Source organism: Drosophila subobscura, chromosome U, assembly GCF_008121235.1.
Source record: "Drosophila subobscura isolate 14011-0131.10 chromosome U, UCBerk_Dsub_1.0, whole genome shotgun sequence".
Lineage (NCBI taxonomy): Eukaryota > Metazoa > Arthropoda > Insecta > Diptera > Drosophilidae > Drosophila > Drosophila subobscura.
In genome coordinates, this window is record NC_048534.1 from 21,687,801 (window position 1) to 21,700,488 (window position 12,688).

General features: G+C 41.0%; 1 protein-coding gene across 1 annotated transcript in view; it reads left to right on the forward strand.

Annotated features, from left to right (window-relative positions):
- LOC117901874 overlaps positions 1–12,688 on the forward strand; it is a 148,471-nt gene that overhangs the window by 18,568 nt on the left and 117,215 nt on the right.

Sequence of the window (12,688 nt, forward strand, 5' to 3'; positions counted from 1 at the left end):
GCTGAACATGGAGAGCTGTGGAGCAAAAGCCATGAGTAAGTTCTTTGGTCTGTTTGTTTGGTTTATTTGCCAAATAATCTGTTTGTTTGGCTATGCAATAAGTAGTTCTGGGGCAGCCGCCTCCCACATAGGCAGGTTGTACTGTATTCTGTGGGAGTGTGTGGGTGTCTGTGTTGTCTTGCCATCAGAGGATTAAACACAAAGAGTCAAAGGTGGACTTGCAAATTGAGAGGTAATTGCCTTGAGGTTGAACCCTAAAGCAGAAGACACCTGAGGACACACAAAAGAAAATGGAAAATGATATCAACATTCTGTCAACAGGAAGCAGAAGTATACGACTTTAAGATGTAGACTCAAAAATGGTAGGAGCACGGTGGAAATATCTGCGTATAATCATCTTAAAGGGTCGTCTGAAAGTGTCCCCCAAAAACACCTTTCTGTCATAGATAACCTTTTGGTCTCCTTCCTTTTGTCATTTGCCATTAACACTTCCTAAAAAAAAACTCCTCAGCACGTAAATACAGTATCAGTTCTACAAATCGCATATCACAGTTTCCTTCCATTCTTTTTAATCGCTGGCTATCAACTGGCTGCCACACAGACACGACACCTGGCTGACTGTCTGCCTGCCTCCAGTGATAGCACCATCTCTCTCTCTCTCTCTCTCTCTCTCACTCACTCTCTCTCTTCTGTTGACTTTATCCTACAGTGTCATCTAATCCGTTTCACTTTTGCCATTTTCCGCTGTGAATGAAACCCACCATCTCCCCTCCCTCTCCATCTGTGTATGCACCTCCAACTCTGTTTTAATTGTATATTTGCATCTCTTTCTCGGATCAATCCGTGGCGCATATGGAAGTCATCCTCAGAGTGTGGCGAAAACTCCCAGGCAATTGCCTGTGCGCCAACTTGACCATATCCAGATGTGTGTGTGTGAGGCATGGCAAGACTCTTTGTGTATGCAGATGACACTGTGTCACCAGAGTCTCCTATCGCTCCTGGATGCCACGGCACTGCACGGCACTGCACGCCACTCCACTCTCCCTCCATTCCATTGCCAAAAGTGCCCCGTCCTCTTTTCAGCCCATATTGTAGGTCTTTCCATTTTTTTGCACTGGTCCGCCACATGCTGTGGTCTTATGGACTCCTCGATGTCGTTTTGCTGCAACTCTTTCTCACGCACACACCGCGTTTTCCCAGAGAGAGAGAGAGAGAGAATGGTTTGTCCATTTTCCCCTTTGTTGTGCCGGTTTTTCGCCAATTTTCACTTACACATACGAGTTTTACAGTTTTTAACAATGTTTTTTCTCGGTGCCACCCCAAGGCTTTTTGCCAAAAAACATTTTTTTTATCTTTGTTTAGTCATCTAGTGCTCACGGCCCCGCTTCGCACGTCCCTCTATCCATAGTTTGTCTTTCTCCTTCTGTTTTTGTCTTTTTCGCTGTTGTATTCCATTTGCCTTTTACTGTACATTGTCGCCATTTTGCTGATTTCTTTTCAAGGATGTTCCAAGAAAAAAGTGCGACTTTTGTAAAATTTTTTTTTAGGGTTTTCAACAGCTAAAAAATGGTTTGTTATGTTTTTAAGAACAGGTGAATGTTGGAAGGAAATGTAGCTCAGAGGATGGCAAATTCCACGAATTTATTTAAGATTTTTACAGAGCTAGCAAACTATATTTTGGCAATAAAGAAAAAGAAAAAACACAATTCCAACAATCATAAAACTAAAAGACACTCCTCGTTGATATAGGAGAAAAGGTATTTGGGAACCTGAGAATCAGTTTGGTTTGTTAGCTTCTCTTCTGTGTGTGTGCGTTCGTGCAAAGTGCGTAGCATGTGGCATGCATCATTCGCCTCTGTTGTCTGTACCCGTTTTGCCTCAGTCAGTCGCCTGTCGTCTGTCGCCATCGTGCATCCACATCCACACGTCCATGTCCATGTACCACGTCCGTGTCCACTTCGATGTCCCCATGTCCAGTGTCAATTTTTACCATCTCCATTGGCTTTTGGCTGGCAGTTGAGAGAATTCTTTTTCCATTTTTAACATTTCGTTTTTTTTTTGTGGTTTTTTTTTGGGCTATAGCCAGTGCAGGATCAGCCGCCTGTTGTCATAATTTTAGCACTCACTGTGCATGCTTTATACTCTATTTTTGCAGAGAGGATATGTGGATTTTGAGTAGGTGTTGGGCAAAGCAGAAAAAGAAGGCCGGTTAATTATCTGAGGTAACTATTTGTTTTGGTAGAAATCTGGTAACAATCTATCCACAAACAAATTATTGCGAGCTTTCAACGATCGATAAAAGAAGTTTTTTAAAGGATATAAAACCCTCAATGATAGTCAACCAATATTTGTGCTGCAGCCTCGGCGCTGACTGGCAATGCGTTTTCAGCTTTTTGAATGGTCGCCCTCCAACCCTCCCTTCTCTCTCTTCAGCTCTTTTAATGTAATTTTCTCTGGTTTTTTTCTCGTTGTTTATTTTTCTGGGTGTAATTTATTTGAGGCTCGTTGCTGCCGCGGGAATTGTTGGTAGACGGCATCCCATTGGTTTATGGCTTGTAAGTTGTTTATTATTAATGTTTGGCTTATGTTGGCAGTTGTCGCTCGCTCGCTCGTTGGTTGGTCGGTTGGGCCTCTGGCTTACAATTTTTTCGGGTTACGGGGTTTGGGGCTTGCTGCTTTTGCTGCACTTTACGGGCATGAGCTCATAATGAAGTCATAGTTATCTGCCTCACCCTGCCATTGCCTGCTGCCTGCTGCCACTGCCACAGACTTTGACTCTGTTTCTGCCTTGGCCTCTCCCGTTTTTACCAAATTTGTTGGCCATAAAATATATGCGTATGCGTCATATTGCGGCAATGGTATGTCGCTGTCTCCGCTCCCTTTTCTCTGTCCCTCGCCCTCGGCACAGCGATTCTCTCATTTTCCACTTTTCCAGCTTCCAAAAATTCCCGCTCCGCTCCCCATTTGCAATTTCTGCTGCATGTTCTTGTGTGCATTAGCAGCACTTATATAATGCATTGCGTGGCATTAGTCATGGGTTGTCTACTGCGATATGTGTCTATCTGTATGCAAGGCAAGGAGGTGGTCCTCTCCCTCTCTATCTCGCTGTCTCTCTCTCTCTCTATATATCTTAAATCCCCGTTCCACATGTTTGCTTTTGGGGTTTGTCGATTTAACTCTCTCGAGGCTTGTCGAAATTGAGCAAACTTCTGTATTTCCAACTATCGGAGAGGAAAAGAAGAGACTGTTCTTTGGGAAAACAATCTCTGAGAATATTAATTAGGAAATATTATGAGTCGTTCTATGTAATCAATATACCTCTAAGATCCGACCCAAATATATCAGATTAGATTGAATCTTTGTCATTTTTCCTTTCTTTTTATTGATTTAGACACATTTTTGCACTAAACACCGAGCTTCATATTTACCCCAAAAGTTTCAATAAGAATCTCTTAGATAAATATTAGTTTAACAACTATCTAATAATGTTATACACATTGAGCCTGATGTCAATCTGCCAGCAAGTCAAATCATTTGCTCGTTCAAACTCATTTCGAAAGCTCAATTTGACTTTTAGCCATTTTGTTTATCTTTGTAAGTTTTCTAGTTGAAAGCCGCAATCTATCTTTAACACTCTCAATTGTCGGTAGTTGTCGGGCAACGTGCAACGTGATAATCAACACACACTCGCACACACAAACACACGCGTGGCAGCACAAACGACAAACAGTTGGATAAAGTTTTTAATGAAATGCTAAAAACTTCCCCAGGAATAAAGATAGAGATTGGAGAATACTATTGGTTGGGTTTTGGGCCATGTGTTGACACCAATTTTTGCAACTTTCAATCAGGTTTTTTAGGGTGGCAGACGCCACACACAACTTGGTCTAACAATCCGGCTCAAGTCGAACTTAATTAAAGCGCTATAAGCGCTCGAGATGCAAAAGGGATTTTGTCACACAGAAAGAGACAGAGACATAGATAGAGATAAAGATAGAGAGAGATGAAGAGAGAGAGGCGCACATTTACGGTTGGATTGTTTCGCAAATTGGCGAGCTGGCGACCAAAAACCAAACATGACAAACAAGCAAAGTTTTCGCTTTGTCTGTCTCTCGCTGTGCTGTGTGTATTTCTGCGGTTCGGGATGGGGTGGTGGTGATGCCAGGCTCGAAGGATAGTCGAGTGGCCGTTCGTCCCCAGCCGTCGTTTCCATGGGGAGAGAAAATTTATCTCAACCTTTAAAAGCATTCTGCTGCTAGAAAAAACATTTCAACCAGAATTATATCCCATTATAATTGTCACAAAAGTCCGTCCACAGATTCAAAGCCACAAGTTAATTGGTAGCCACCAAAAAATGCAGCTCCAGCCTACAGAAACCCACCAAGACAGCTAGAGGCGTAGGAAACCCCACAAAAAATTGGAGCGTTATAAGTGTAGGAAACCAGCCAAATAGAGAGCTAACCCCAACTTCAAAGAACTCAGAGATATATCCAAAGATTCTAATAAGAACCAGAAACTGCGAGGCACAGAGACAAGTGCAACAATTGAAAATTTTGCCTAGAGGGTTGCTTACGATGGGGCTGGGCTGGGCTGGGCTGGCGTAAAAGTTTCTTAGTCATGGGTAAAAAGTTTCTCAAGCTGGCAAGGAAAAGTGCAGCAGGAGTGCCATGCTCTGCCGTGCCGCACATATGTTGGGAGAAGCCTCTGTGGTTGCCTTCAACTTTGTTAAATGCCACAACCGTGTATGCTTAACCCCTAAAAACATAACCCAGGAAAAAGTATAAGGGGGAGAGAGCCCAGTGTCTGCTCCTAACTATGCTCTACTCTTTACTTTGTCTATGGGGTGTTGTACAACTTGAAGTTGCACATGGTACATACATATGTACATATATCTACATATGGAAAACTTTATACTAGCAGGAGAAAGAGGAATTTATGTTATACGTGGCGTAGGCGTGATGGGGAATTGATTTAATTTGTTTGAGTTTTAGCCAGCAGGTAGTATAACTATGATAAGGGCTTAGATGTGCGCCAAATTCTGTGGCAAATTCATGTGAAGAAAGCTTTAAGCGGATTAAAAAAGCTGGCAGGTAGTTAGGTAAATGGAAAATATGTGAGGCAGCGTTTTATATCAATTTTATTGTGACATTAAGGTGAAAATTACTTCAAGTAGAAAACAATGTTCTCTGTGTGTGTGTATTGTAATTCATTTTGACTCAAGGGATTGATTGCTTTTGATCTGTCAAACGGACTTTAATTGGTGGAATTTTAAGTTGGAGTTTATTTTGGCATGGAAATAAAAGAGGAATTATTTCCGCATTAAATTGACTATAAACTAACTTGTTTATTAATCTTGTTTACAATGAAAGCCCAAGGTAATTAAGAGTATATTGAAATAATTAAAAATCATTGATTGTGAAAGCCTAACAAATCCAATAATTGTTAACATTACTTTTTTTTGTTTGCACCTCAGATAAAAAGCTTTGGATGAGTTTTGTTCGACAGGATTTAATTGAATATTAATTGCAAATTGTGTGTGGCAAATGAAGTGAGTGTGGAGCTCTTATATAAACAGTAAAGGACTAAGCTTCGCACCTGATGACACTTCAAAACATTTTAAATAACTCTATTTTAATATTGTTAATGTAAAAGTATCTCAAAATATCCATCTAACTTTTCTAAGTTATTTTCATCATTTAACCCAAGTCTATTCACAGTTCTTTGTCGTTCGTCTCCCATTTTTAATCTTAAATAAGTTCACAAAAGATCTGGTTGGTCGTCTACGCTAAGCACTTGACTGCATTTCGTTTGGTTTTTACCTTTTGAACTGCTGGCAAAGAGATGCCATGATAATGCATTTGACAGTTGCTGTAGTTTTCGCTCTCCTTTCGTTCTATTTTTCCACACATTTTCTCCTTTTCGAGGTTGCTAGGTTTTGTAGGATTTTGTTGGATTTTCAAATCCGCGGCAGCTTTAAAAGTGATTTAGATTTGGATGTGTCGATTATTTTGATACCCTATAGGATAATTCGAGAATTTTAAAGTGTCGATGAAAGTGAAGGGAAAACAAATGTTTGGATATTTATTTAGAGCGGAATCATTTCCATATCATTTCGGCAGAACATTTTTTTCTATCACTACATTTTGTTATTTTTTTGATTCGTGGAATACCCAAACCTGAAGAAAATCAATGATTTAATCTCTTAAATTCACATAAATCTAATGGGTACCACACTTTCCTTTCCACAGCGCTATCTATCCATCCAAGCTGTCCCAAGCCCGTGGTTTTTTGTCTCATTTTTTTTCTCCCCAGTTAGTCAAAGACTTTTAGCTGTTGGCAGTTTGACACGACGACAACTGGCAGAGATGTCTAACCAGAGAGTGAGAGAAAGACAGAGAAATATAGGAGAGGGAGAATGAAATGCATATGTAACTTTAACTCTCGCTCGATAACCAACCCATCCCCTGTCCCAATTCTTTCTTGGCTCGTTGGGTTGCTCTTCCATTTGTGATTTCAATTTGTGCAGAATGTTTCGTTTTATATTCAATTTGAGGTGCATCCACACAATCCCAGAGTGAAGTGCAGCAAAGTGTGGATATGCGCAACCAAATCAAGTTGCGGTTTTAGCTACTTCGAACGACACTCGTATTATAATTGATTCCAAGAATTTCATTAGCTAGATCTGTTTCTTCCACACACCCAGCAACACACAAATGTCATTTGATATGTGGTTTTCTTTGTTAATTCTCGTTAAGAGACACTCATTAAAGTCTCAGTCAATCAAAATTCCTGAGAAACATTCACCTGAGCTGTGCATTGATTAGTCCAACAGAGCACTTAAAATATTTTTCATACATTTAGCCAAGAAAATTCTTTCTCTTGGACAGCTGTCCTTGGTGGCTCCTCTTTCCCTGTGACTGTCCTTGGTAGCGCTCCGTTCCACATTTGGCTGCGTAGTAAAATGAAATCCTTTCCCCTACATGGTTCTTAAATAATATATGAAGCGATTGTCGAACAAGGGTCACGTGTTTCTTTTTTTTGCTTAAACGACAATTTGCATACGAAACGAAACTAGGTACAGCAGGAGTAGTTATGGTGTGGGGTGGGGTGGTGTGTGTTACGTACAGCAAAATAGGAGCCCCCTTTCCGTTTCCCCTCTAAGCAATCTTTAGTGTCGATTGGTGCCAAGTTGAAAATGCACTTTTTATGTTCGCCTGGCGTGTGCAACGTAACAAATTTAACCCGTAGACAGATTGCACATGTGTACCGTTTTGTAATGTTATACAACTAACACACGAACAACACACACACATGGAACACACTATCACGCACAGACACAGAATACACCAACACTTGTACAAGATGAAATCGTAGACGATGCCTGGCAAAAGTTTTCATGAGACCCAGAGACAGAGAGAGAGAGAGGGCTTTACGGAGCCTGCAGAGAAGGACACTGAATGGTTCCACAAATGTGAAACAAATTGTTTAATGTTCCCTCCACCCATCTCCTTCACTCTACGTATATCCCTTGCTGTCACTCACTCTACCTATCCCTTTCTCTCCCTCTCTCCGTGTGCGTGTTTGCCGCCATTTGAGTTTTGTCAATGCGACAATTCCTCGACATCGTCATTTGTATGAAGTTAAGTAATCGCACGTTTATTACCTCCATTTGGCTCTAGTATCTCTCATTCCTCGTTTCTCTTCTCTTACTCAATTCTCTGTCTCTGTCCTGCTTTGAGCATATGTACGAATATGTGTCTCTCAGTCAGCCATCAAAATCATGACTTAATCGCTTTGGCTTGCTGTTGTGTGGCTAATTGCAATTTGAAATGCCCTAAGAGATGAGCGCCGCCTGAGCTGACTTTGATTTGTCTCTAAGCTACTGGGCCACTTGTCACACAGTGCAAGTATTTTCTGTGTCACATTTACAAGAACTGAACGTGTGTGAACTAGTTCGCTGGAGTGGCTCTCAAGAGTTGAAGGACTCGGACTTGAATTAGCGAAAACGAAAACAGTTTAAGTGTATTTGTTCTTGATATTCTACATGCCACTTATTGTGTATTTGCAGGTGAAAGATTGGGTTTGTGGCATGTGAAATTAATGCAAATTTGTCTATTGATTTAGCTATGGAAATACCATTGATTTGAAGTACAAATATTAGAAATGATTTGTGGTTAAATTAGGGCTTGTTTACCCTAAGTAATTTACACATTAAAGGCGCTAGTCAATGATTATTTAATAACGATGAAAAAATAACTGAACTTCTGTTTTATGTCCAATTGAATGCTCGATCGAAGCAGTTCTATTCATAGCATTGTTTTGATTCTGTGGGGAGCACAAAGAATGTTACTTAGAAGTTACCCTCAATTTCGCAGAATTTTATTTATAGCAAAGGTTCATCCAAGATTAGTCAAGTTCATTGTCTTGACACCCAAGCCCTGCCCCAAAAAAAAAGCAAACTACGATTCCCATCTGGCAAATCCATCTCATTCATCAATTTGCAATGTTAATCTCCGCCTACGAGTATGACAAATGATTCTCGGGGCTACGCTGGAAATCGTTAACATAATACATAAATCAAAAGCCTAACAAATTTCAAAGGTAAACAAAAGCCATGAAATAAATACAAAATATATTTATACACACAAACAAAATACAAATTGGGGAGCAACAAAATGTGAAAAGGTGGAGAAAAACTGAAAACATTTTCCGTACAAGTACAAATGCATAATGACACATAATTTGAGTGGCAAACTCATCTCGCACCTTTCACCAGCTCTCAATGGGAAATGAAAAATACAAAACAAAAAGCGAGGAAAAACTGTGAGAAAAAAGGCAGAAACTTTTTTTGCCAAGTAATTCTCATGATTTCAACTTTGAACTGTGGAGCGCTGTCACTTGTTCCGGTCTCGTCTCTGTGTGTGTCTCTGGGGTAGCCTCCATCTCTGTCTGTGCCTCTGCCTCTGCGTCTGTCTCTCCCTCTTTCTTTATCTCCTATGTCTTCACAGTCTCTGTTGCCACTTTCTTTCTTCGGTCCCCTTCGACAGCTTGCTAATTTTTCCAGCCCACCTTCAACTTCGAAATTTGTTTGCAGAATTTTTGCGTACAGAGAAAAAAATCTAGATTAAATATTGTCCATTGTAACTACTCTTCATTTAGCAAGAACATTTTATTAAATTGCTGTTTGTGCGGTTTTTGTTATCACAGAAAATTTTTTCATTCATTTAACTATTCTTTATTGCATTAAATATTTTTCGCTTAGGGCTCTTCCGACAATCTAGTTGGCTTTCAGTTGTTCTAATTGCTGGGATAAATAGAATGTGTGATTTAATTCAACTGATTTTTTTTGCTGTTGCGAATTTTATTGAAAATTGTTTGCGCTTTGACATTGCTATCGATTTTATATCAAAAGGCCAGCGATAGAAAACGCATAGATCCATCAAATCTGACCAATATTTTTCTGTCGGTGTTCAGTTTGTGCGATGATTCTTTTCCCCTCATCTTTTGGACAGTCGGTCGCTTTGACAGGCTTCACAACTTGGTCGCGTTTCGGCGCTGGGGACACAGCAAAATTTATGCAAATATGTTACAGTCGCATCCCACTTTTTCCGACACACCCGTCCGCCCTACTTTCCCTCCCCTGTTGTCTGTCTGTCTGAGGAAAAGTTTTTCCTTGCGTTTGGCCTAAAATGTCGTCTTGGCGCCAAAGTTTTTCCTGCTTCTCATTTTTCCTTTTTTTGTTTCTTTGTGTGCTTTTTTTGGGTTTGGGAGAAAGCTTGAACTGTGTGGGACCCAGAACTCTAGGACCTTCGCTTTGCCGACTTGCAATGATTACAAGGCAACTCAAAAGTTGCAAATTAAAGGCCAAACTAATCTTCAGTGGGAGGCTGTTCAAGGAGAGCAAAGTCCTTTCAGAACGCTGACCACTGGAGAGGTCTCAGAGAAGTTAATCCTTTTGACTTAGATTGCTGATCTTGAAGTTAAAGTTGAGTTCTGACCCGTACAAGTGGTGTTCGGGGGATCTGCAGTGTGAAATTTCCTTTAAAGCTTAACTATACCACTCCCATTCAAATGCCAATTAGGTCTAATCTGTTCGCTTTTAATTATAATATCTTAAACCTAAAGTTTAAATAAACATAAACAGTAGAGTAGTTGTTGCCTTTCTCAATTTAATTCTGGTATATTCCATGCTCCAGCGCTCCCTCCAGTACCTTAGCTCAGTGCCCTGTAATTACCCGAACAAAAGAGGTAACATGGCAAACAAGCGGCCCAGCCCTGAACAAAAACCCTTCAATTACAATTGAAATTCCCATGCGGATGTTTAACCATAAACACGACACCTGTCCACAAATAAATTTCGGGGCTGGTGCGCACTCGACGTTGATTTTGGGCTTTTTCCCAGGCAATGGATTGGGCGATGGGAAGGGATGTGATGGGCCTTGGGCTTGGTTAAGTAGAACATCAAATATGCAAAAGCTGTGCGGGGGTGGCTGGCTGTGTGGTGTGAACAAAAGCTGTTGCTCCCAACTGTTGCTCCCCATGGGGTAAAAAGGAGCAGCGGCAACAAAAGCCGCAGCAAAAGCAACAACAAATACAGTAGCAACATGAACCGAAATTACAGGAGCAACAATGGGCTGAAACAAAAGCAACAGTGTTAACAGAAGTAACAAAAGTGATGGTGTGGCTGCAACAAGCCGCAGCAAGCACGGGCGATACTTTACAGTGGGAAGCAACAATCATCAGCGTAAACTTACAGCAAGCGGAACATTATCAAACAGCAGACGATACAAGAGTTACAATAGGAACAAGAGTATCAACGAAAGCTGTAGCAACAGCAGTGGCTGTATCACTGCGGACATAATCATCAGCCAAGAACCACTGCAACATCAATTACTCTGGCAGCAACAAGATAAAATGTTACAGAGGTTGCAGCCACATAAGCCGCAATTTTCAGCGGCCACCAAGAAGCGCTCGCACAACATCTCAGACCAAAATATCAGTCAGGATTAGTGGCAGTGGCAGTGTGGCAAAAGTAACCTTAGCAACATCAACTGGGGAAAACAACACCGACAGCATCTCAGGTGCAACACAGTAGCGTCAGCCGAAGCAAAACTGGCAGCCACAGTCAGCTTAGTGGCAGCAATTAGTGCAACTAATTAGTGCAAAATATAGTATACGATTACAACTTGTAAAGCTTGCCAAAGCAAAAGCATTTTCATTAAAAAGCTAGTTTTTGCCTGTGTTAAGCTTCACCAATGTTTAAATAAATGTACAACCGAATCGCATCATTAAGGGTGATGTGAAATCATATAAAATAAATGCCCTATGTGAGATTTCAATAGCACATCATCCACATGAGCGGCATCAGCAGCAGCTTCATCAAGGCAAGCAGCTCCAGGAGCGCTCCAGCAACAATAGAAATTTCGAAAACAAAACCAATTACCACAAAATAATAGTGCATTTTGGGCCATATCTGATATCGGTAAGCCACCTACATACAGACCTCGCACCAAAACGCCACTAAACCACGCCAAACCTCCCCAGCCACCCAATGTATGGGCTAGAATCCTCTGTTGTGTTCCGCCCAGAGGCCAACTCCATTGAACAATAGGAATTTGCTGGCTATTATGTCGAAATTAAAGCTCATTCACTAATATTTCGTCCTCCATTTTGTGTGGATGTGGGTGAGTGTATTGTTGATTGTGTGTGTGTGTGTGTTTGTGCGTTTATTTGTTATTTTAATCATGGCCAACAATACGGGAGGGAGAAGGCCAAAAATGGGCGTGTCTATGGCAATAAACTGTCAATTTTCAATTATGCCCCTGACGTGTAGAAGTCGCACACATCACCTCCAGTCCCACCAAACACCCCCTTTGCTTTTGTGACAGGTTGTATGACATGGCCAGCACACACACACACACACACACACACACGCACACGCATACAAAGAGACAGAGACAAGTCTGACATTTTGGAAGGGGTTAGGTGGAGGCAGGATTATTTGTTACCAAAGCCTGATCTCTCATTCATTTGTGGCGGTGAGTAATGTTCAATGTTCAATGGCCAACCAGCTTAGCCTTGTCCATTGTCCAATGAGTGGTGCACTCTCCAAATGCAAGCAACGAATGGCTCAGACATCGCCCCTCGAACGTAATTACGACGCCAACCCCAAGCCGCAATCCCATGATAAAGAACGCCTTGAGTCTTGTGGTCGTTCGGTGACACTCAGTGGTAGAAAGCCTCATCAAAATCCAAGGCCATAAATGTGACTGCTATGAATATCACATAACAATCGTCAACAAAATAATGGTAAGAAATGTGCGCTCTAGTCAGCGAGGTGAGTTTAATGGGTTTCGCTTGAATTAAAATAATGAAAACCAAAGTTAGATGATGTTTGGCCTAAGTTATGGTTTTACCAAGAAGTAGAAATTCGTATAAAGTTTATTATCATTAGAAGAATGTATCTAAAGGGAAAAGTACTCGTAGTAAAGTGAAATCAATTTAGATCCAGCTCTGGGCATTGCTCTAGACTTTATTTATTCTAATTATGAATATCCCCAATTCTCATTTCAATAAACCAAGAAATCAACCCGCGTAGGGTCCTAGTCCTTGTACAGTTGTGCGGTTCTGCTCATGACATTCATTAGCTTCAATGGGAAAGTGTTTCCATCCGACGACCAGTGCTACA